The following is a 23,020-nucleotide window of genomic DNA, read 5'->3' on the forward strand; positions in this document are numbered from 1 at the left end:
AATATGGGAGCAACCACAGAAAAGGATCTCTCATGTCACACCACCAGCTGTGCCTCTGATGTTGATGGGAACAAGAGTTAGGTGCTCACCTGAGGATCTTAGCACTTGGGCAGGTTCATAAGAATCTGCCAAGATCAGGTTTCCAAAGATCTAGCAACAGCTGCTGTCGGTGCTTCCATGTACAACTTGTTCTACTCAGTGACAGCAACTAGTAGGAATGTACACGGATCCTCCCAATATTCAATTAAACAGTGACTGGTAGCCAACTTGTTTTGGAAAACAAAACTCAAGCATAGCTTTTATCCAAACAACCACTTGCTGTAAGCCGTGATCTATGTTCTGTAAATGCATATTCAAAAAGCCCAGCCATGGCACTGTGATGTGGAGGCAAGTAGCAGAACCTAATGAATAAAACTGTGACTATTATGCTGATAGCATCTCTATTTCTAATTAAGTACTAATTACCCTCAAAGCTTTTGACTTTTGTTATTCATTTCAGTGTACAATGCTTTATGCCCTTTAATGTTATTTTATTATCAATCTTGTTAATCTCCTCGAAGAAATCCGTATTGAGTCTCATACATCACTGACCATCTTTATTTAGAATGCATTTTTTTGGGTGAGGCTTTTTAAAATGTATATTCCTCGCCTCACAAAAATGAAATAATTTGAAATCAGTCATTGCTTGTAGCTCTGGTTCATCCCATTGAGGAGAATTTATAATTGTTCTAATCCTCTGGAAGAAAATAAAGATAATGAAAGGAAAAATTAAATTCCCTTTAATAAGAGAAAGACCACAAAGAGAATGAGGGAGAGGGCATGATGGCAGGTGAAATTCATTTCTTAATAAGCACAAAGTGCTGCACTGTGGAATAGCCCAAATTATACTAATGCACCAAGGAATACATTTTCTATTATCTTTTTTTAAAGTGTCCTTGGTAATAGTGGCAGTATATAGAGGCCCCATGTCTAAACACATTAGCCCCAATCCAAGGCTACCTGTGTGGATTCCATATGGCAAACACTGTGTGGAGGGAAACCATTTTAAACTACCGGTATGTTAAACTAGGTAACTGTCTCCCACCAGAGGCAGCGATAGCTACCAACTTGCATGGCTTTAAAAGAAGATTGGACAAAGTCAAGGAGAAGAAGGCTATCAATCTTCTTTCTTTCTTCTTTGGTGATCACTCATAGCTGCGTAAGATGGTCTTCCATAAACACGGTTTTAACAATGAGTCTGTAAGTGACTGTGGAGGCCAATTCTGGATCCACACGTCCTTCCACAGTGGAGACATTGGTTTCCAGGCAGGAGTTGATCATGGTGTGGATTTGCCAAGCGTGCCTTCCTATTAGCACGTTTCTCCCTTTTGTCCTGAGTTTGAGTGTCTTCAAAGCCCATGACACCTTTGGTAAAGGCTGTTCTCCAGTTGGAGCACTCGCAGGCAAATGTTTCCCAATTATTGGTGTTTATACTACATTTTTAAAGATTTGCCTTGAGACAGTCTTTAAACTTCTTTTGTTGACCACCAGCATTACACTTTCCATTTTTAAGTTCAGAATAGAGTAGTTGCTTTGGAAGATGATAATCAATAGTGTAACATTGGAAAATGTCAATCACTTCTCCTACCTGGGCAGTTATCTTTCCACAAGGGCTATCAACAGCAACAAGCCAGCATGGGGAGCACAAAGGCAGTTGCTTCAGACACAAAACTCCTAGGGGTGCAAATTTTCAACACCCGGTGCTGCCTCAATGCAGCTGCATGCCTCCATTGCTGGGCTCCATTGAAAATGGTTTCTCCATGTGAAGCAGGAAGTGACCTCTCCAGACAATGAAATGACAGTTGGGATTCAGGTCATATTGAATCCTAACCCTGTCTTCGGCAGCATTAGGTCCCTCCCTCCCAGTTTGGTGTTATCTGCAAATTTTGTGAGCATCCCCTCACCTTACCAACTACAGATCAAGACATATTTACAGTGTCACACAAATGGATGTAAGCTAGCAAACCCAGGTTGATGTCATTTCAGTAGCGCAAGGGGCAGGAGGACTTCCTTTTATTGTATCTATATTGGAAGAAGGTATCAAATTAAAAACCAGCTAACCATATACAAGAGAAAGCTCCTTATTTGCCTTAGGTCTGATCCTGCCTGCGTGGTGCTGGGTGCCCTAAGTTCAAATCAGCATGAACAGTATGTGATGGTACTCAGCTCCTGCCCTCAAGGGCCTTAGCTCACTTGCCAAATCCACTACCCCATCTTGTTCCTTAGCTAACCTAATTAAATCGTTTATTTGATTCAAAACACAGCAAAGCCTGAAAAACCTGCCTCTGCCCTGAGCGCTAAACCAGTGCTTGAAACAAGTGCTGGTTTACACAAAGCTTCCTAATTTGCGGCATATTATCATCCTGTTTGTGCAGCCTGCAATGCGCTCCTTGAGTGGTCGCTCTGAAGGTATCACACAGCGATGACAGGTAATGGGAGATCCTGCCCCCAAATTCCCTCAATTCAGCCTTGTTATTTGGGGTTGGCATGCAGTGCAAACACCACCCTCCACCCGGTACTTACAGTTCGTATTTTGCTTGGTAGTGCCAGGTAGGCAGATAATATCAGATATCACAATTAACAATGTTTTTTTTTTTTAAAGAAACAAAACAAAACCCTACTACAAAATAAATCATTCAGCTTCATAAGATTAATAGCAGACACAAATAAGACAGGCAGCAGAAATGAAAATAAAATATCACTTTTTACTTTAGGCCTCCCTAAAAACCTGGGCAAATGGTGGGTGGGGCTGTGTGAGTAAGAAGACAACTAAGTTGTCAGCAGGTCCCATGGAAAAAACTAAGCAGGCTCCAAGCAGAAATGGGTGAATTTGTCAACTTTAGTTTCTCTCTGTTTGTCATTGTTTCAGTCTTAAGCGCAGTTCTCACATTTCCATGTCAGTGTGTGGTTTTTTTAAGTCCTCGTGAAAATTCAAAAGTATTTCACTGCAAATTTCAATTGAGGTTTTGTGTGCAGTTTCATATGCCTTATATACTCAACACTGCAAAGTAATTTTCCTAATGTAAAGCATCATTTTAAGTTATTTTCATGAATAAATGCACACATCTGAGAAACCTATTTTGACCAAGCTTCTACTCTCTAGGTACTTAGTAAAGGAGCAATACTGTGCCTGATCCATACCTTGCATTGGACAATCAGGACAGAACAGAGATTCTGTTGATGTCCTTGCAATTTCCCCCATAGTAGTAATAATAATTTTACATTGTTGCTCATTTATTATCTTGTTGTAAGCCACTTTGTGGATCTTATGTGTTGGAGTGGAGAATTTCCCTCCTCCCTTGAATGAATTGAAATGTAAGCCGAGCAAGGAAGCATCAGACATGCTTTCTTAAACCATACAATGAGAAAAGTGACTAGATAACTATTCATTTTAGGGCAGGTTGTCAACAGCAGGTCAGCAGTGTACGCTGGGGACAATGCTGCCCTTGACTTCGGGAGAGAAGAAAGCAAGGCGAGGCTTACCTGGTGATTCCCAAACAATAGCAAGAATGACAACAAAATTATACATTAAGTCAATGTTTGGGGAGTCGTCGTAATTAGGCATACCCTACCATTAGCTCCATCCACTCCACCAGTTTTTCCTCACCCACTAAGTAATTTCACCTGAGTAATTCCTTCCATTGATCTCTACCACAAGCCCTGGAGACAGAGCAATGCATTATCTATCCATCTTGGCTAATTATACATTCCCTTTTGTGGAAGCTTCTGAATGCCCTATAGCTCACATATTTAACTCGAAGCTGCTATGCAGCATGACATCTCTAAAGGGTCAGCTCAGACAACTAGCTCAAATGATGGCCTCCACCATTACTGTACAGCTGATGTGAGAAAAGAGCTTCATCCATACTGACGTCCAGCTCCCTTGGCCTGTCAGTCCACTTCCCCCAGCATGTTGGTCAAGGTTCAGCGTTGAATGTGGTTTGCAATGGCACACCAACTTGCACACCAATCTGACAACTTCCAGTCCTGTCTCACATGGAATCTCCCATGGTAAGCAGGAGATCAGAGGCAGGACAAAGAGCTTTGCATGGTGCCCTGAAATAGTTTAATCTGTGAGGCATTGTTCCTCTTTATCTAGTCTTGAAGCGTATTAAGATGCCAGATGGATGGATTGGGTTCGGAGCAAGTGTCTGTTTAGTATTGTCCAAGACTGGTGATTATTGTCAGACTTTGGCTATAGGAGCTTAGAATGAAACTATTAATCATGAAACATCCCAGTTCCACAAGCGGTAAATTTCTCACATGGATACAGAGCCCACAAGAATGACAATAGGGGTGACAAGGGAGACGCCGGAACACTGCACATTCCAAATAAATGTCCAGGTCTTATATGAAGGGAGGAATTGCCCCAATGCGGAGAATATTCTGTGCTTGCATTCTGACCTCCAGGGAAGCAGGCTCATCTCCCTTCTTCACAGAAGAAGCAAAAGTCATTTATTTCCTCTGTCACCACTTCAGAGTTGTAGCAGTCAGTGGCGCATGGTGATGGCGCTTGCCTGACCTCCCTTTGCCTGAGTCTTGGCAGCTTGCTGGGAGGGAGAGTGGTTGTGAGGGGCAAGATAGCTGTGAGGTCAACGTGGTTCAATTGCAGGTGAAGGAGTGCCAGACCGGTTCCTGTTTGCACTGTGCTTTCCTCACCACCACTTTGCCCTTCTCCATCCCAGTAAACTGTACCACCCCCTGTCAGCCAACCATTCTGTGCAACCCAGGCACAATGCCAATGATGTATTTGCTCACCCCACATTGTACTTTGGGGTTGAGAGGGACTTTCTCCATACTTTTGTCTATCAGTCAATCTCTTTTACTGGCATAGAAAAAGTGCATAGTATACCTGGATCAGAACACAACACAGTTAATGAAACATAGTGGGAGATACTTTAGGATAAAACTGTCCATACTTGTAGTAGATGATCCATCACATATATTTCCCTAAGGGAGACTGGCACAGATGTTTATTTGTTAGAACTTATACCTGAGCTTTCCAGACAAAGAGGTTGGATCCAGCTAAATTCTACTGAGAGTAGGCTAAAAGTAAAGGTAAAGGACTCCTGACAGTTAAGTCCAGTCATGAACAACTCTGGGGTTGCGGTGCTCATCTCGCTTTACTGGCTGAGGGAGCCGACATTTGTCCACAGACTGTTTTTCTGGGTCATGTGGCCAGTATGACTAAGCTGCTTCTGGCGAAACCAGAGCAGTGCACGGAAACGCTGTTTACCTTCCTGCCGGAGCAGTACCTATTTATCTACTTGCGCTTTGATGTGCTTTCGAACTGCTAGGTTGGCAGGAGCTGGGACCAAACAACAGGAGCTCACCCTGTCGTGGGGATTCGAACTGCCGACCTTCCAATTGGCAAGCCCATGGCTCAGTTGTTTACACCACAGCGCCACCTGAGTCCCTGAGAGTAGGGTAGACCCATTTAAATTAATGGACGTTAAATTAGTAATGCCCATTAATTTCAATGGGTCTGCTCTCAGGATGACTAACTTTGGACACAACCCAAGGCATCTAAGTATAGATTCTAAAAATACTGTCTACTTGTAGTCATTTGGAACATTCTAGTATATTTTCTTTAGTCTCCATTTGCGTAAGTCAGTGTAACTCCATTTAATAAATCTGCAACATATTGCATCAACAAAAAAATTGGCCCACCATGCCCAAAGTACAGCTTGAAGTGGATAAGGCTGTTGAAAAATCCATTAATTAAAAAGGAAGCACAACTCTTTGCTACTTTTTAATGAATTTTTAAATATAAATTCTGACGATTCTGAATGTTAGCATAAAATGTAATCTGTTCTAACTCACATAGTTCAGTGAAGCTGGAATTCATTTGATTAATTCACTTCAGCTTCCCTTAATTCATTTAGTTTGCTTGTTTATCAAAGTGGAAGCCAACTCAATGTATCAAATGAAGGTGAATATAACCACATTGAATGGCTATGTGAAAGAAGCAAGTTAAATGAAATCCAGCAAAGCAGGCTTAACAGATTGCTAAGTACTGATCAGCAAATCATCAATGCGCTAAGTAGAAAGGAAGTTACAACCATGCTGCAAAGTTTATTGCACAATTCTCCATCAAAATTTGCAATAAAGAAAGCCAGGAAACTGTACCAAAGGCTGACTTTAAAACAGTAATATGGAATGCCAAACTTTTTTCTTTTTTTTTTCATGCAAGGCATGAAAAGCTTTGCCAACCACCTGCAAACTTATCTCCAGAATTTGAAAACGATGCTTGTGAGATCTGGGATTCATCATGTATGCGATTCAGTTGGTGCATTCATTCCTCCATTGTCCAAAAGCTATTGCATAGCGCAAACATTTTCTTTTTTAATTCAAGTTGCAAATTGTGCTCCCTTTAAATGACATCTGCTCATTAGCAACACAATCGTGCTACTTTCAGGCAAGAGTTTTGGATGACTCAGGGATCTAATCATGGTGTACTCTCGGTATGCTTGTCTTGCCTCTCACACATATCTGTCATTCCATAAGCACATGAGGTCTATATTACATGGATCAAGAGTCCTCCACGAGGACCTGGGCAGAGAAGAGCAAAAGCATCTCTGCAAAATAATCAATAAGGATGTTTTTCCTGAAGTTTGCAGGACTCATGCCTGGGGATGCACTTGAGGCTTGGCAATGCTTGGCTCAAATGGAAGGTGAGAACCAGGAGCCAGTGTAGACTTCCCTGGCTCTGCAGGGGGCTCACAAGATGCAGGCCACAAATGTTTCTGGGTAGGCAATTAATTTGGGGAAAATTAAATTGGGGCTTGTGGTTGCTCCATTGCATATTACTTTGGGGAAAACATTGATTTAATCTATCTAGACATTGTTTGGGGTGTAATGAATTGAGATGACTGAAAGAGAACTGAATCTGATTTAAAAAGGATCTGTAGGGAGATTAACTTGGGTAAATGAACCAAATAGGAACCCATTTGGGCTGGGGTGCAAATTTCATCGAAGGATTCAGAGAGATTTGGTTGGGAAATCAGATGGCTTGACTTTTGTGACATGTGGTCTCCACCTCTGCGTCTGTACATGCACATTAGCATATGCAAAAGTTATGCAAATTTGTCTGTCTTGTGTACTAAATCTTTTAAGTACCTAGCAACACCCCAAGCCAAAGAAGATTTCCCAGGCTTAACCTTGCACTGAAGGGCTGATGCTGGGGAAAACTGTTTGTTGCTAGAGGGCCAACAGCCATATTCCACAGGGGCCTCTCTTGCCAGAAGAGTAGATGGGATTTTGGTTCCCATCCTTGGAAATCAGCCTCTCTGCAAATGTATGCATTGTCTCTATCTATTTGCATGAAGGCTGGTTTGTGAAAATGCTGTAGCATAAACATAAAAGGCATGTGCAAGTCTAAAACTTTATATTGGTTTTATAGCAGGATAAGCCAAATGATTACCCAAAGAACCCTGGGAACTGGAGTTAGGGAAGAGTGCTAAAGATTCTCTGTTGGAGATCCATCATGCTTTTCACAAAGCTATGTACCTGGGTACTTTGTGGTAGAAGGTGTTCAAGGGAATTACCATTAAACTAGGTCGCTGATGTATAGTAAGAATGGGGAAATGTTCTCAGCTTGGTGGCCACCTTCTCTCATGGGCAACATTCTGAGGGCCACCTACCAGATGCAGGTGGGTCCAGAGGCAGAACTGGATGTGATCAGAGGATAAAGTGGGCAGACCCAGAGGCATAAGAGGAGTAATGAGTGTGAATCTAACCTTTGTCTAGTCGACTGCAATCCAGGTACAGTGGTACCTCGGGTTACATACGCTTCAGGTTACATACGCTTCAGGTTACACACTCCGCTAACCTAGAAATAGTGCTTCAGGTTAATAATAATAATAATAATAATAATAATAATAATTTTTATTTCTATCCCACCCTCCCCAGCTGAAGCCGGGCTCAGGGCGGCTAACAACAATAAAACAGTACAAAAGTACAGCATAAACAACACTCTAAAATCATTCATTATAAAATTAATTAATTCAAGCCACTGGCAGCCATTGGGCCAGAGCTCCGCGAAGATTGCCGCGGGAGGGAGTCAGGCTGTGCCCTGGCCAAAGGCCTGATGGAACAGCTCTGTCTTGCAGGCCCTGCGGAAAGATGTCAAGCCCCGCAGGGCCCTGGTCTCTTGTGACAGAGTGTTCCACCAGATCGGAGCCACAGCCGAAAAAGCCCTGGCTCTAGCTGAGGCCAGCCTAACTTCTCTGTGGCCTGGGACCTTCAAGATGTTTTTATTTGAAAACTGTAAGTTTCTCTGTGGGGCATACCAGGAGAGGCGGTCCCGTAGGTACGAGGGTCCTAGGTCGTATAGGGCTTTAAAGGTTAAAACCAGCACCTTAAACCTGATCCTGTACTCCACTGGGAGCCAGTGCAGCTGGTATAGCACCGGGTGAATGTGATCTCCCAGCGAAGACCTCATAAGGAGTCTCGCTGCAGCATTCTGCACCCGCTGGAGTTTCTGGGTCAGTCTCAAGGGCAGCCCCACGTAGAGCGAGTTACAATAATCCAATCTGGAGGTGACCGTCGCGTGGATCACAGTGGCTAGGTCAGGGCGAGAGAGGTAAGGAGCCAACTGCTTAGCTTGGCGGAGATGGAAAAATGCCGCCTTTGTTATAGCTGCAATCTGCGCCTCCATGGAAAGGGAGGTGTCGAAGATTACAACCAAACTCTTAATGGACAGTGCTGGCACTAATTGCGCCCCCGCAAGAGATGGGAGTTGCCCCCCCAATCCCATATCATCCCGTCCCAGCCACAGGACCTCTGTCTTCGAAGGATTTAGCTTCAACCGGCTCCCACGTAACCATCCAGCCACAGCTTCCAAACATCTGGTCAGTGTGTCTGGGGCTGAGTCAGGATGGCCATCCATCAACAGATAGAGTTGGGTGTCATCGGCATACTGATGGCAACCCAGCCCAAAACTCTGTACAAGCTGGGCGAGGGGGCGCATAAAGATGTTGAAAAGCATCGGGGAGAGTATCACACCCTGAGGTACTCCACACACCAAGGAGTGGTGCGATGACAATTCCCCCCCAAGTGCCACCCATAAGAACTTTGCTTCAGGATAAGAACAGAAATTGGGCTCCAGTGGTGCGGCAGCAGCAGGAGGCCCCATTAATTAAAGTGGTGCTTCAGGTTAAGAACAGTTTCAGGTTAGGTGTGGACCTCCAGAACAAATTAAGTACTTAACCCGAGGTACCACTGTAAATGAAAGTCGGCTATTTCTTCACATACATGTACACACACACACAAACAAACTCATCTCTCCATCAAATACTGTAAATACTTGCAGCCTATTTAAGGATTTCATTGACTGCCTTTTTCTGTATGCAGCTGGAGGTTATTGCACACCCTTGGGACTGCAGCTGCCTCGACTTTCTCTGTGCAATGCAGAGAAATGAAGGGAGCTCTTCAGCTCGAATCTATCTATACACACCTCGGCACATGTGCTTATGTGATGTGTAATATGGCTACCTTCCTGCCGATATACGTAGGAAGGGAGAGAAAGAGATCAGTAGCCTACTTGACTAATATGCTGCATTTGATGCTATTATAGAACACTGTGATTATACAAGGCGAACTATGTATTTTTAAAGGGTTGAACTGGAAGATTACAGTTTTATGAGGCAATTGCTTTTGGAGCTGGTAATATGTAATATTTAAATGCATGAAGTGAGAACGAAAGAAAGTGTCAGAGATTCCCTTCTTCTTCATCTGCAAAGGATGTCATCTATTCTCTACTGATTTGCAGTTCTCTACAAATGAAAAAGAAATAGCTCTTTCTTAGCAATAATTTAAAAGTCTCCAGAGGATATATCAAGAGAGACCTAGATTGACTCTGACAAGTCTAAATCCTGTCCCTGACATTTCATTCTGCCTTTCACCTCTGTTAGATAAAATATCCATATTTTAATGTAGCAACATTTAATTTTTCTTTTTGAGTGCATTCCTATGGTCCTTGGGATGAGAGGAGGGGGCAAGGCAACAGAAAACCTTTGACATCTCCCTATCCATGGGCAGCCAGTGGATGTCTTGTCCAGGCTGCTGGGAAAAGATCTAGGGATATAAATTCATCGGATACAGCCCTAGGGATGTGGGAGAAAGTCAGTTCAGTTCACATTCTAATCAGAACTTACCTAATTCATACTTCTCGAACCAATCACAAACTGAAACACAGCTGTCCTCTGAAATTCTGAATTTTTCAATGCAGTTCTCCAACCAAATCATGCTTACGAAAAAGTATCAGAAGAATGTATGCATAAAATGGCGTGATATTAGGAGAAATCACTTGCTAAAAGTATTATACTGACTATTATAATCTGAATACGAAAACGTATACATTAGGAGCAATGCACACTAAAACCATAGAATCATAGAAGTGCAGAGTTGGACGGGACCAGCGCTTCCCGTCTCCAGCTGTTTTTGAACTACAATTTCCATCATCTCTGACCCTAGGGCTAGCTAGGGAAGATGGGAGTTGTAGTCCAAAATCAGCTGGAGACTCAAGGTTGGGGAACACTGATCTAGTCCAACCCCCTGCAATGGAGAAATCTTTAGCCCAATGTGGGGCAAGAACTCACAACCCCAAGGTTAAGATTCTTATGCTCTACTGACTGAGCTATTTTGCAGGTAATGCTGATGATGATACATATATTTTAATGCATCCCTTGTCTGGTGTGGTGTTTCCACAATGTGGAGTGTGATCTTGAAGGACCAAACAGGGAGAGGGTTCAATTGTGCTGTATATTGCAGCCCCTCACTATAGATATATTACTGCAGAGCTGAGGAACACTGAATATGGATGTCCATACCCACCCTTCTCCAACCACACCCCCTACCAGGCTAGCATGTTTTGAGCTGGATTGTGATAATACTTCTTGCTTTCCTGGCTTGTGGATAGAGGCAGGTACATGAAGGTGTGTTGAAAGTATCCCAGGGTAGAAAGGTAAATTTACATCTGTTGCTCAGCCCACATTTGCCCCTGGCTCAGCTCGCCATTAGCATGTGCACCCCCCCCCAAAGGTTTCCCAGAAGCGAATGATCAGGGATGGGTTACAACTTAGTATTCATGTATGCAATGACAGCCACCAGGATGCTGGTAGCCCAGAACTGGAAAGACAACAAGGTCCCTTCCAGAGTGGATTGGCAGAATAAATTTCCGGACTATGCAGAAATGGCAAGAATGACCGGGGAAATCAGAAATCAGGAAGACCAAAATTTTAATAAAGAATGGGAAAAAATTATATTATATTCAGAGGACCACTGTAAACATTAGAGCTCCTGTAATGTAACAAAGATTTTGGATATAATGGATAACTGGAAAATTGGAGTGACGTATGATATGCAGTAGAAAAGGTCAAACAAAGAACCCATGGAGGGAGGAGCGCAGTCTAAAGATTCGGAAGAATCTTGTTTATTTGAGTTTTTTTTAAAATCTATGATTGTGAATGTTAATATTAATTTGTAAAAGCTAATATGTTTTTTTTAAAAAAACCTTACATTTCCAAATGCTCAATATGAAATTTACTGCAAATACAGGTATCTGTTTCAGAACAGTGAATTGGTATATTCCTCTGCTGCATTTTAGCATTTGTGGGCAGTCGTCATGCCCCCCCCCCCTTTTCAAGATTGAGTGGAATTAATACCCCCTCTCCCAAACCAAGGTTCATTAGATGAAGCTAAAGTGATCAAATCCTCTAGGTGATCAAATATAATGTTGCAAGACAAGAGGCTTACAACGCAGTGCTAATAAGATTAAGTGAAAGGAATCAAAGCCAATTTATGTTTGGCAGTTTGGGGAATAACATTTGTGTCAAGATGCGCAGTAATCATCTAAACATGGGAATAATCTACCTCGTAATTAAACAACAACAAACCTTTGTCAATAGTGCACAATTCTTGAAAGTCGGCAGAGGCGGTGTTAGTGTAAACAAAGACTAAAAAGGGTTCTTGAAATCCAGAGGCCAGAAATGTTATTTGCTAACAAAACGTAACAGGCATCTGCATAGCAGAATGTGGATGTTTATCGATTAGATGAGACTAGGCGATTTTCAGTGAGCTGGGTGATATGCCACCATATGGAAGTTAATCAGCTGTGTGCCAGATAGAGAGCCATCACCCCAATTACTATTTTTTATGCCTTAAGCCAGGAGTTGCCAATGTGGTGCCCACGGGTGCAGTGGTGCCCTTGAGGTCTTCTCCTGGTAACCACTAAGTCTCCAAGTCCCCCCTCCATATATATATAGATACATATATACACTTGAAGCTTCCGATTGGGCATATGTGGAGTACAAAAGAATTCAGTGGGTTATTTTACTCTTCTGTTGGCTTAGTCATGCTCAAAACTCTTTTCTAATCCCTCAGAATGCCAAGGCAGCTAGCCCAAGGTTAGCACCACACACACACACACACACACACACACACACACACACATACAGTTAGCTTCACACACGAAAGGGGAGAGGAACAGGTTGTGTGAATGACTCTCTTTTGAGACTTTAAATGTAATGTGCAAAAGAGGAATTTGCACTTACCTCCCACAGAGAGCTATGTGAAGAATCTGAAGTCTGAGCATCCCACTGCTCCAAAAATGTCTTAGTCTCTCACCCATACATTACATCTGATGACTCTTCTTAAGCTGAATTCATACCACCAGCCCTGGATTGCAGTTTGTCAGGTGCTTGGTCATGCCCTTGATTCCACAGTCCCAAAAGGGCAGCACTTATGTTTTACTGTAGATGTGTTGCACTTGCTCCTCCCAGGCCTGGAAAGGGGTTAGTTTAACCTCCGGTTTAGTATGTCACCAACATGAAAAGTTTGGAAAGCTCTGCATCGAGGGCTTTACGATAAGATATGATACGATAATCTTCATTGTCATTGTCCCATACAGAACAACGAAATTGAAAAAAATCTACATAAGACATTCAAAAACCAACAAGCCTGCTATCCCAACTATCCCAACTTGGTTAGTCCCCTAAAAACTCTGATACCCCATTTTGTTAAATACAATATACTCCCGTAGTGACTCCTTACACTGCATTTTAAACCCAAATCGCATTTGGATAGAAACTTTATATACTAATAGTAACACCTTAGACTTGGTTTGGTGGCAGATTAGCAACCAGTGCAGGCCTCTGAGCACAGGTGTTACATGTTGTCAGGGTCTCACTTCTGTCAGCAACTGTACTGAAGTACATTCCACACTCACTGCAGCTTCTGGGTCAAGTGCATGAGAAGCCCCACATACAGCACAGTGTCAGGCCATGGCTTCTGCTTCAAGGGTGGAGATACAAACATCACCCCTCTCCCTGCTGGAGGCCTCAGAGCATGCACAAAGAATAACAAGACACATGAGGAATCATCTTCCACCCAGCAAGGAGTCGACTGATATACCTGGTGGCATGTGAAGATGGAGCCTGGTAATTTCATGTTTCTGCCTGAAGCATTTCCTAAATCCTGTATTTCTGCCGTCACACATGATAATTGCTGGCAATTTATTTATTTTTTAAAAAAAGCTGCTTCTGCTGCTTATCCTGAGAGCTCCCGGTGATAAATCTGTGCCTTACTGCAATTGTTTCTTTCATTGGTATAATGAAATTGATATAAATGTCTCAATCTCTCTCTCTCTCCTCTCCCTTTTGCAAATAAAAAATAAAAAAATAGTGAAGCTAATTTGTTACTTGAGGAAATGTGATCCTGCTATTTTGAGAGTAATTAAAATGTTTCACCAAGCAGACGACAGATGTGATAACATGCGACAAGGTTAGGGACTCTGTGGGTGTGATTCACAAGCATATATATTAGCCTTAATCCACTAATGAATTTGTATTATTAGTTGGAGGAAAGATAAAAAATTTCATGGATGCTCATTATCTCCTCATACATGGGAAGCAGCTTTTCACGGAGAAAGGAAAGAATCTTGCTCTTTTCACAAAGCTTTCTGGCTCTCTTTTCACAAGCAAGTTCAAAATTGGATGGCTACAACATCAAGTGATGACATCACCACTATTGCACTACCAGTGAGACCTGCAACAAAATTTTGAGGTGTGAAGGGCTCATTTCACTGTCCCATTTTGTCAGCCATTGCTAGAAACGGGGAAGAAGCTCAACTCAGATTGCATGTAAAGGAAAACTGTCATCGTTTGCGCTTTCCATAACAACACAGAAACAATGCACAAACCAAAATTGAAATTTTCACTTCTTCAAATTTTGCAATGCAATTGTCCAGCTATGTAACATGTATACGGGAAAGTTAAAATGTACATATTAGTGAAAATAACATATAAAAATCTATATATTTGGCAAAAATTGCAATAGTATCCTGGCAAATTTTCATGATGACTTTTTAAAGTATTGCAAACAGAAATATGAAGAACTCTGCTTAAGATTGGAAAAATGAGAAGCTGAAAGAAACTGAAATTGTCAGATTCAAGCATCCTTAGCTACTTCCTCTTTTATGTTATTCCATTCCTCTCTCACAAATGGTATGCAGTTAATTGATGTGGATGGAATGGTTGAATTCATATATTAATACAAATGATGTGTGTGTTGACTAGAGTTGGCCCACCAGTGCCTTCCTCCTGTGAGGAATAAGTGTTCAGGAAGTCCCTAAGTTATTGTGGACCTAAGCTGCTCAGGGCTTTGTAAATTAATACAATAATATTGAGCTTGGCTTTGTAGCAGATGGGCAGACAATACAGGTTATTTAACAATGCTGTCATATCTTATCAGCCAGGTGACCCCATCAGCTGTCTGGTTACTGACTTCTGTACAGTGGTGCCCTGCAAGACGAATGCCTTGCAAGACGGAAAACCCGCTAGACGAAAGGGTTTTCCGTTTTGGAGGTGCTTCGCAATACGAATTTCCTATGGGCTTGCTTCGCAAGACGAAAATGTCTTGCGAGTTCCTGCGGGTTCCGCCCCCCTTTTTCTAAGTCACGTATCCGCTTATCCGCTAAGCCGCTAAGCCGCTAAAAGCCGCTAAAAGCCGCTAAGCCGCTAATAGCACTAATCCGCTAAGCTGTCAATGGGCTTGCTTCGCAAGATGAAAAAACCGCTAGACGAAGAGACTCGCAGAACGGATTCTTTACATCTTGCAAAGCACCACTGTATCAGCTACAGCTTCCGGACTAGGCCCAAGGAGACCCCCACATAAAGCACATTGCAGTAATAAAGACTTGAGCAGGGGTAGGCAACCTAAGGCCCAGGGGCTGGATGCAGCCCAATTGCCTTCTCAATCCGGCCCGTGGACAGTCCGGGAATCAGTGTGTTTCTACATGAGTAGAATGTGTCCTTTTATTTAAAATGCACATCTGGGTTATTTGTGGGGCATAGGAATTCGTTCATTTTTTTTTCTTTCAAAATATAGTCCTGCCCACCACATGGTCTCAGGGACGGTGGACTGGCCCACGGCTGAAAAAGGTTGCTGACCCCTGGACTTGAGGTTACCAGCACATGGACTATAGTAGTCAAGCTACTCCTGTCCAACAACAGCAGTAGCTGTAAAATCAGACAAAGCTGGTGGCAGAGCTGTTTCTAGGAGTACTCCCAAGCTATGTACCTCCTCCTTCAGAATGGGTGGAGAAACGAAGGCAAGGGCATCAGGGGCAGAAGAGGAGAAGGAGGAGGGGGAACAGTGTTGAGATGAAGAAGAAAGATGTGCCAAAGAGCATCAAAACTATATGAATGTTGGTGGCTGTGGTGTATGTAGTAATTTGTTGCAATAAATGTTACACTTTTCAAGGCTCTTGTATTAATTTTCAAGACCCTGAAAAATTTGGCCCAGGATACCTCAAGTACAATTTTTAAATAAATATTGTTTTAATCAATTACCCATTAATAATAATCCAGTTAATAAGATATAAAATCATACCAAATCATAAATCATAACCCAAATAATAAATCAAATTATACATTCCAAATTAAAAGCCAATTAATCAAATAATTTCAAGTACCATTTAAACCTTGCCTGGTCGCTGTAGTCTTTAGAGGAGTCACTGTTTGTGGTCCCCCATAGTGCAGATGCTTGTATCCACCAGGAGCCATGCATCTAGTATTATGGGCTCCAATTTTACAGAACCGCCTTCCAGTTGTGGGCAGACAGGCCCCATCCCTGCTGAACATCTGGCAACTCCTGAAAACTTTTTTTTAAAGAAATAAAAAATCAGTTTTAATTAATTTTATAGTTTTAACTGATTTATCGTTCTTGCGCTGTATCTTTGAGGCTATTGTAGTTAAATGCCATGTAAGTTGCTCAAATAAATAAATAGATAGATAACACATTGGAAGTGAGTGCTGGCATAAGCGTCTGTGTGGCACAGCTTTAAGCCTACGCATGTATGCTCACTGTAGGAACTGAACAAGTTCCCTTATAATGAGTCAGACCATTGGTCCATTTTTGCATAGCACCATCTACAATTAGTAGCAGCGACTCGTTCTCAGCCCTACCTCTGGGGGGAGGCCAGAGATTGCACCAGGGAATTTTTGCATGCAAATCATGTACTCCGCCACTTCAGCTACGGCCCACACACACCCATTGCATACACCACTTATTTACAATGTCATTACTAATATGAGTGTTAATATCTATTACAAATATATTTGTGTAAGAGCGAAATTGTGTTTTATGCATGTGGTGGAAAGCCCAATGAGTAATCTCTTTGATTAAATGTTAGAAAGTGTATGATGCAGAATTATTGCTCGGGATTGCTTTGCAATCCTTACACCTAGTCGAAGAGGATGCCCAGGTTTGAGCTGTGGGAAGGGGGAGATCTTTCCATATCCCCCCCCCCCCCATACTGCCCAGCATGATCAGATAGCTAAGCAGGCACAGAATCGTCCCGATGGATTCAATAGATCTTGGGATGTTAACTAACGTACAAGAATGGCATGTAATATCTTCTTTGCCAGCTGCTTAAAATATGGGCTAGGAGGATCAGAGAGATTTACCACACAGATAAATGTCATGTTGCACAAAATAATTGGAATGCAATGAGAACTACATTATGCAAGCAACATCCTCCATCCAGTCAATGGAGTTGTAATGTGTAATTACTATGCTATGAGTAAATGTGAGCAAATCGCATCTTTGAGACTTCTCAGATGCGGGGTTGAGCCTCCTATGGCAAGAGGTAAGACTGAAAATTCCCAGGTGCTGACTGAGAGGCGGTGGTCCACAGAGGCAAGAGGTCGCCCCGCTCCCATGCAGACTGATGTGGAAATAGGGTAAACTGAACATACGACTGGAACAGTTAGAAACTAACGCTGGCAGATTCACCCATCCCTACTTACGATTCATCGAGCCATCATGGTCCACCACCTGTATTGAAGCTTCCCAGGTGCTTGACAACACATGTGGGTTTCCCCCTTCTGTTTAATAGAATCGTAGAGTTGGAAGGGACCCTGAGGAACATCTAGTCCAACCCCCTGCAATGCAGCCGTCCCATACGGGAATCGAACCTGCAACCTTGGCACTGTCAGCAGCAGGTTCTAACCAACTGAGCTACCCAGGCTGCATTTCTGCTACCATGTTATCCAAGGGACCCCGCCAAGCCCAGTCCAGCTTACAGATGGTGCCTTCATGTGCCTTCAGATTGTATCATCCCATTCTGGCCAAGCATAATGAGCAAGCGGTTTACTAAGGGTCCTTTGGACACCATCAATGGCTTTGTACCATGTTGGGCAGGCTTGATCAAAATGAAAATAAATCCTGATTGCTTTCTCTCTTCTTTTCCTCCTCTCAGATCTCTTGCCTATTACACAGCGCTCAAGCCATGCAGCTGATTGGTAGTACAAATCTTAGAACCCCCTTGCAATGACTAACAGTCCTAATTATGATTTTGGAGTGAAAGAATTCCAGGCCTGGGGAGCTTTTAACTGTGCAGACCACGGAGGTGAAAGGTCAGCACCACAATAACTGCAATCGCCTTTGCTTCTCAACAGAGCGAAGTACGTGTTAATGAGAGTTAGACCTCAATGCCAGTTCACAGCGTTTCACTGCAGTCTCTTTAATGACCAAGAAAGCATGTTACTCATTTTCCCATGTCATGGCACTGATTGCAAAGCACACACTGCAAAGCACACACTTGGTTTTGAAAGATTTTGCCCTTTGGCAAACACATTGCCCTTTTCTTTTCTTCTTTGGTTCTTCCTCCCCCCCTCCCCTTTGGAACTTTGTAATTTATTACATTCCTTTCTTGCATGTACATGCACCTTGGCACTGTGCTGCTTTCTCACCGAGATTTGGGGAAGATCATGACGGAACACGTTTGCTGGAGGATGGCAAGGAGGTATTTGTATGCAAGCGCTAAGCAGAGAGTCCAAAATTGCCTATATATGGACAGGCGGCTTAAGCAGGAACCCAGGGAGGGAGCTGAGAGACATTTCAGTTGAGTTCTTACACTGAAATGGGATGCTTACAGAGACAGATGTGGAGAGAGCACACAAAGCCAGGATGATGAAAGAAATTGAGCACTCTCACTCTGCTGGTTTCCGGAAATCAAAAAGTATTTTTTCTCATTTAGCAGAGCAGAAACTTCCTCCTCCCAACAAAACATTGTGCATATTTACAAAAGGATTATAGGCTTTTTTTAAAAAAAGAAGTCTCACTGTACATCAGACTTCACCAACGTGGGGCCCTCCAGAGGTTTGGGAGGACAACTCCCAACAGCCCTTGCAGTGTTGGCTGAGGCTGATGGAAGTTGTGGTCCTAAACATCTGGAGGACTTCATGTTCCAAACATCTGGAGTTGTGGTGTTGGACATCTGGATAACACCAGGTTGGCAAAGCTTGCCTTTCACAAGTGTCATTTTTTTATTATTTTGCAAAGCCAAACCACTCAGTACACCACTGCATCAAGTTAACTAGGTCATCATCAAGAGGCAGAATTGGTTCATACAATGGAGCAGAACAGAGCTATAATCTCCTGGCAGCAGCGACTCCTGGCAGCAGAAAGGGGTACGATGGCAGGGAGGTTGAGGCCATGTGGGTGTACCAGTAGAAGGCTGGTTTGGCTCCTCCGGTGCACCATTGTAGCCCTGATCTCACCACTGTCTCCAAGCAAGTAGCAGTGATGCTGCTGAGAGAAGGCTATTGCTATGATTCAGCCACACCAGGTGATCCACTGCTGTCAAGAGGCTTACCGAGATCCCAGGATAATCATGGGGTTGTCTGTTATCTAGGTACTTTATTTTAATTATACAAACTGTTCAATATGAAGATTTAGATCGCTTGCAACCCAATCTAGGGCTGGCCCAGTCATGCAGCAGGGTGAAACCATCTGGTTCACCATGAAGAGCAGGTAGATGAAAATGGAAACTGGCACATTATTCAAGCTCTAATTCAGGCAGCAAAACATATTGGGCTGACACATCCACAAAGCTTATATGATTTTAAGAAGGTCACACTGACTTCAATGGGACTTTCAAATAAATATACGCATAGTATAACAGCTTTATAGCTGTTGCAGTCTTCCTGTTTTGGGTGGCATACTCTGGTCACAGCTTGCCTTGTAATCCATTTTATGAATGACATTTGCCATTCACTGCTATCTCACCACCAGAACCTGCTAAACTTGCAGAGCAGGATCTTACATTGGCCCAGGCCACAAGTAACCTCAAGCACTGCTGGATCTTGCCTTGCTTGCCTGGTGACATCCAGTTGCCAGAGGAGACAGGGCTCTTCCAACAGTTATGCAGAAGAGGGCAATTAAGCCAGAGCTGCTGTGTATCTGACTCCACAAGCAACAATCATCTGTTTGAAGGAATCCTCTATTTGAAATCCTCTGTCTGGCCCAAGCTCGGTTTAAATTTAAAGAGCTGTAAGAAGGAAAGGCACGGGTCTTGCTTATCCATCAATAGGCAGCAGAACCTGCAGACATGGACTTGGCAGGCACACAGATCACCTGGTCTTCCACACTGGTAAAAATGCATTGCATTTCTATTTAATTTAGAGTAATATTTTCTAACTTTGGATGTATTTATACGTATAATAACCTATACAGATTCTATGCAAACCCATCTCGTCTTTTTTCTAGGATTGCAAAGGGGGCATCCTTATTTCAGCAAATGTAGTTTGCATGTTCAGCTACATCTGCTGAAATACCTTCTTCTACACAACTGTTAAAGGTGCAGGAGCCCTGTTTTCTATGGCCACTGACCACCATACCTGTTGCAATGAAGGAATACTGGTGACCATGCCCTAACCATGCTGGAGTCCTGAAACATGTGTATTCTTTAGGCCTAGTATGTCCTATGGACATGCTTGGATTACCCAAAGTTCCCCCCATCTGTCAGGGACTGGACTGAGGGAGACAAGACTGAGGAGGAATGGTGGAAACCGCACCCCTCCTCCTGAACCTTCTAGAGAAGAGGAAGGCAGTATTGAATTACAGCAGTGGTTTGAGGAAGGTCACAGCTCAGAGACAGGCAAACGGAAGAGTTGGGAGAAGTGAAGGGGGAGACAGAGACAGAGCAGCCAGCTGACACGTTATCACTGGAGAGAATTTCTAGCCCCCTTTCTTCCAGAACCCGTCATGCATTGAAAGTGGAAGAGCAAAGAATTCAGAGACAATTAGCCCCTGGTGGCCACCATAAGGGAAAGTGCTGTTATGAGGAAGGGAAGGGGGAGGAGCTCAGTTGGAGCAATGCCATTAAACTAAGAGGCAGTGTGCAGAGAGGCCTTTCACTGTAAATATTGAATATAGACTTGGTAAGAGCTTCCTTGTCTACTTCCTTGGCTGTCTGCCATGGGGGGGGGGAGGACTGGAATTCATTGAACATGACACCACCCATCACTTTGTACATAGCATCTCTTATGGCTCATAAGAACATAAGAAGAGGACCCTGCCAAAGGCCTATCTGACAGTGGTCAACTGATTGAATCTGGGGAGTCCACTAGGAGGACTTGAGTTCAACAGCACATGTCCCAGGAACTGACATTGGTGGCAGAACATGGTCATCCTGGCTAGTAGCTACTGCTAGCCTTATCCTCCAGTTGCCATTTAACTCATGGAGGGTGCTTTGTGCTGCTACTGCATTTTCTCCTTCTGCATGGTATAAACATTTTCTTTATTAAATAGAAGCATCACCCCTGAAACCCCAGGCCACTCCACTGCTCACCTCAGCATATGAGATTCAATGCAGACAATTGACAGGCACCAGGAAGCTGGCAGCCGTTTGAACATTACATGAGCTTGATGACACTTGGTAACCTTGCAATTAGGTGCACTTCTGTCTTTCATAACTCTGGCTTTCTGCCATTCAGCATATATATATTTAGAATGCCTAGGAAGAAGGGACCTGTTGGTTGACTTCTCTAAGAGCACTGCAGGTCAACAGAGAAGACCTCTGAGTGTTGGGGCTGTAAGATAAGGGAGCACTGGCTTTCTCCGACGCTATGTAAAGCTCTGGCTCATGCCCTGGAAGAAACCCGATTGGATTGGAAATGAACTGAAACGTGGCAATGTCGATTTTATTGCTGAAATCAATTGCATGACATTGAATAACAAAAACGAGAGGGATGTTGCTGAAATCAATCCGGCTTCCTGTTTTTTTCCGGGCACCCTGTTATGTTTGGCCAAAGCCCTCGGGGGGAATACAGAGCTTTTCAAGACCGGCAACGCTACTCAGAAGCAACCAGGAGTACATGGAAACAGGAAGTTGCCTTATACCACACCAGACCATTGGTACATATAGCCCAGTACACTGATGTGGGTGGTTTTTCAGGGTTTCAGGCCTTTCTCAGCCCTACTGTGATAGCCTGGGACTTGGACTCAGAACTAGAAGAGTCTCAGTCTGCACTGGATCCTTTGCCTCAGGCAGCATCTGGACGAAGTCTGGGCCTGATTCTGAAGAGCCCCGGTCTGCACAGGTTCCCCTGCAACAAGCACCAGCTGGGCTGAGTCAGGGGCCTGAGCCTGCCCTGGCTCCAGATGTGGGGATTACCTCGTTGCCTTCAGCTGGCCCATCACTTACAGCTGCTCCACTACCAGTTGGGTCAGGAGAGGCTGAGGCAGCCTCTGGGTCTAGTAACCCACCGACATCTCCCGAGCTGCAGAGACTAAGGTCTGAGAGAAGGAGAGACCTGAGTACTTGCAGGAGGAGTGCTTGCCTTCAGGCGAGACAGGGAGGTGAGTCACTGGGGGATCAGGACCAGATGTTACCCCGACAAATATAAAAGGCTGTCGACCCCGCCCCGGGTTGCGGGAACAACATTGCTGTTTGCCAGAACCTGCCTTGGCCCTGGCGGACTGACTCCTCACGGAACCCTTGGATTCAGGACCAGGCCTGGACCGCATTGCTCGGGTTACCCCTGGGCCCAGCACACCTAACTGGAGATACCAGGGATTGAAATTGGGACCTTCTGCATTCAAAATGGAGATACCAGGGATTGAAATTGGGACCTTCTGCATTCTTCTCCCTCTCTAATGGCGATGCCTATTCCCTGCCTCCACAGCTGGAGGCAGTAATGCTTCTGTATACCAGTTGCTGGAAACTGAAGGAGGTGAGAGGGCTCTTGTGCTTGAATCCTGCTTGCTGTCTTCCCATTGGGGCAACTGGTTGACTGCTATGAGGACAAGATGCTGGACTAGAAGGGCCATGGCCTGATCCACTAGGTTCTTATGTAAGGAAAAAGAGAAGCATTTCAGAACAAAACGCTGGTCCGCCTAGGAAGCCTCTCAAATATCTCAGATTAGGAGGAAGGAGGAAACAAAACATTAGGAGTAAATGCATGTTCTTTCCTGAGTAGGTTAAAAAAAAAAAATGTTCCTCAAGGAACTAATGTAATTGAGGGAGGGCAACACTGATCTTGTCTTTCTTTTTCAGTTAGATTTATCATTCATTTTCTTCATTTACCATTAAGGCAGGTCCAGTGAGGTTGCAAGTAGTTTACGGCCTTTAACAAATGGCCTCCTACGCAGGCCTGATTTAATTAGGAGACAAGCCTTATTATTTGACCTTAAT

At 43.6% G+C, this 23,020-nt stretch overlaps 1 long non-coding RNA gene across 1 annotated transcript; it reads right to left on the bottom strand.

The window, feature by feature from the left end:
* Nucleotides 1-579: 579 nt before the first annotated feature.
* On the bottom strand, nt 580-18,166 carry LOC307199395. The gene is made up of 2 exons (XR_013831966.1): nt 16,013-18,166; nt 580-736 (listed from the first exon to the last, which is right to left on the bottom strand). It is a non-coding gene; the product is annotated as an uncharacterized lncRNA (long non-coding RNA).
* Nucleotides 18,167-23,020: the final 4,854 nt, after the last annotated feature.

This window comes from Podarcis cretensis, assembly GCF_951804945.1.
Source record: "Podarcis cretensis genome assembly, chromosome: 12".
NCBI lineage: Eukaryota > Metazoa > Chordata > Lepidosauria > Squamata > Lacertidae > Podarcis > Podarcis cretensis.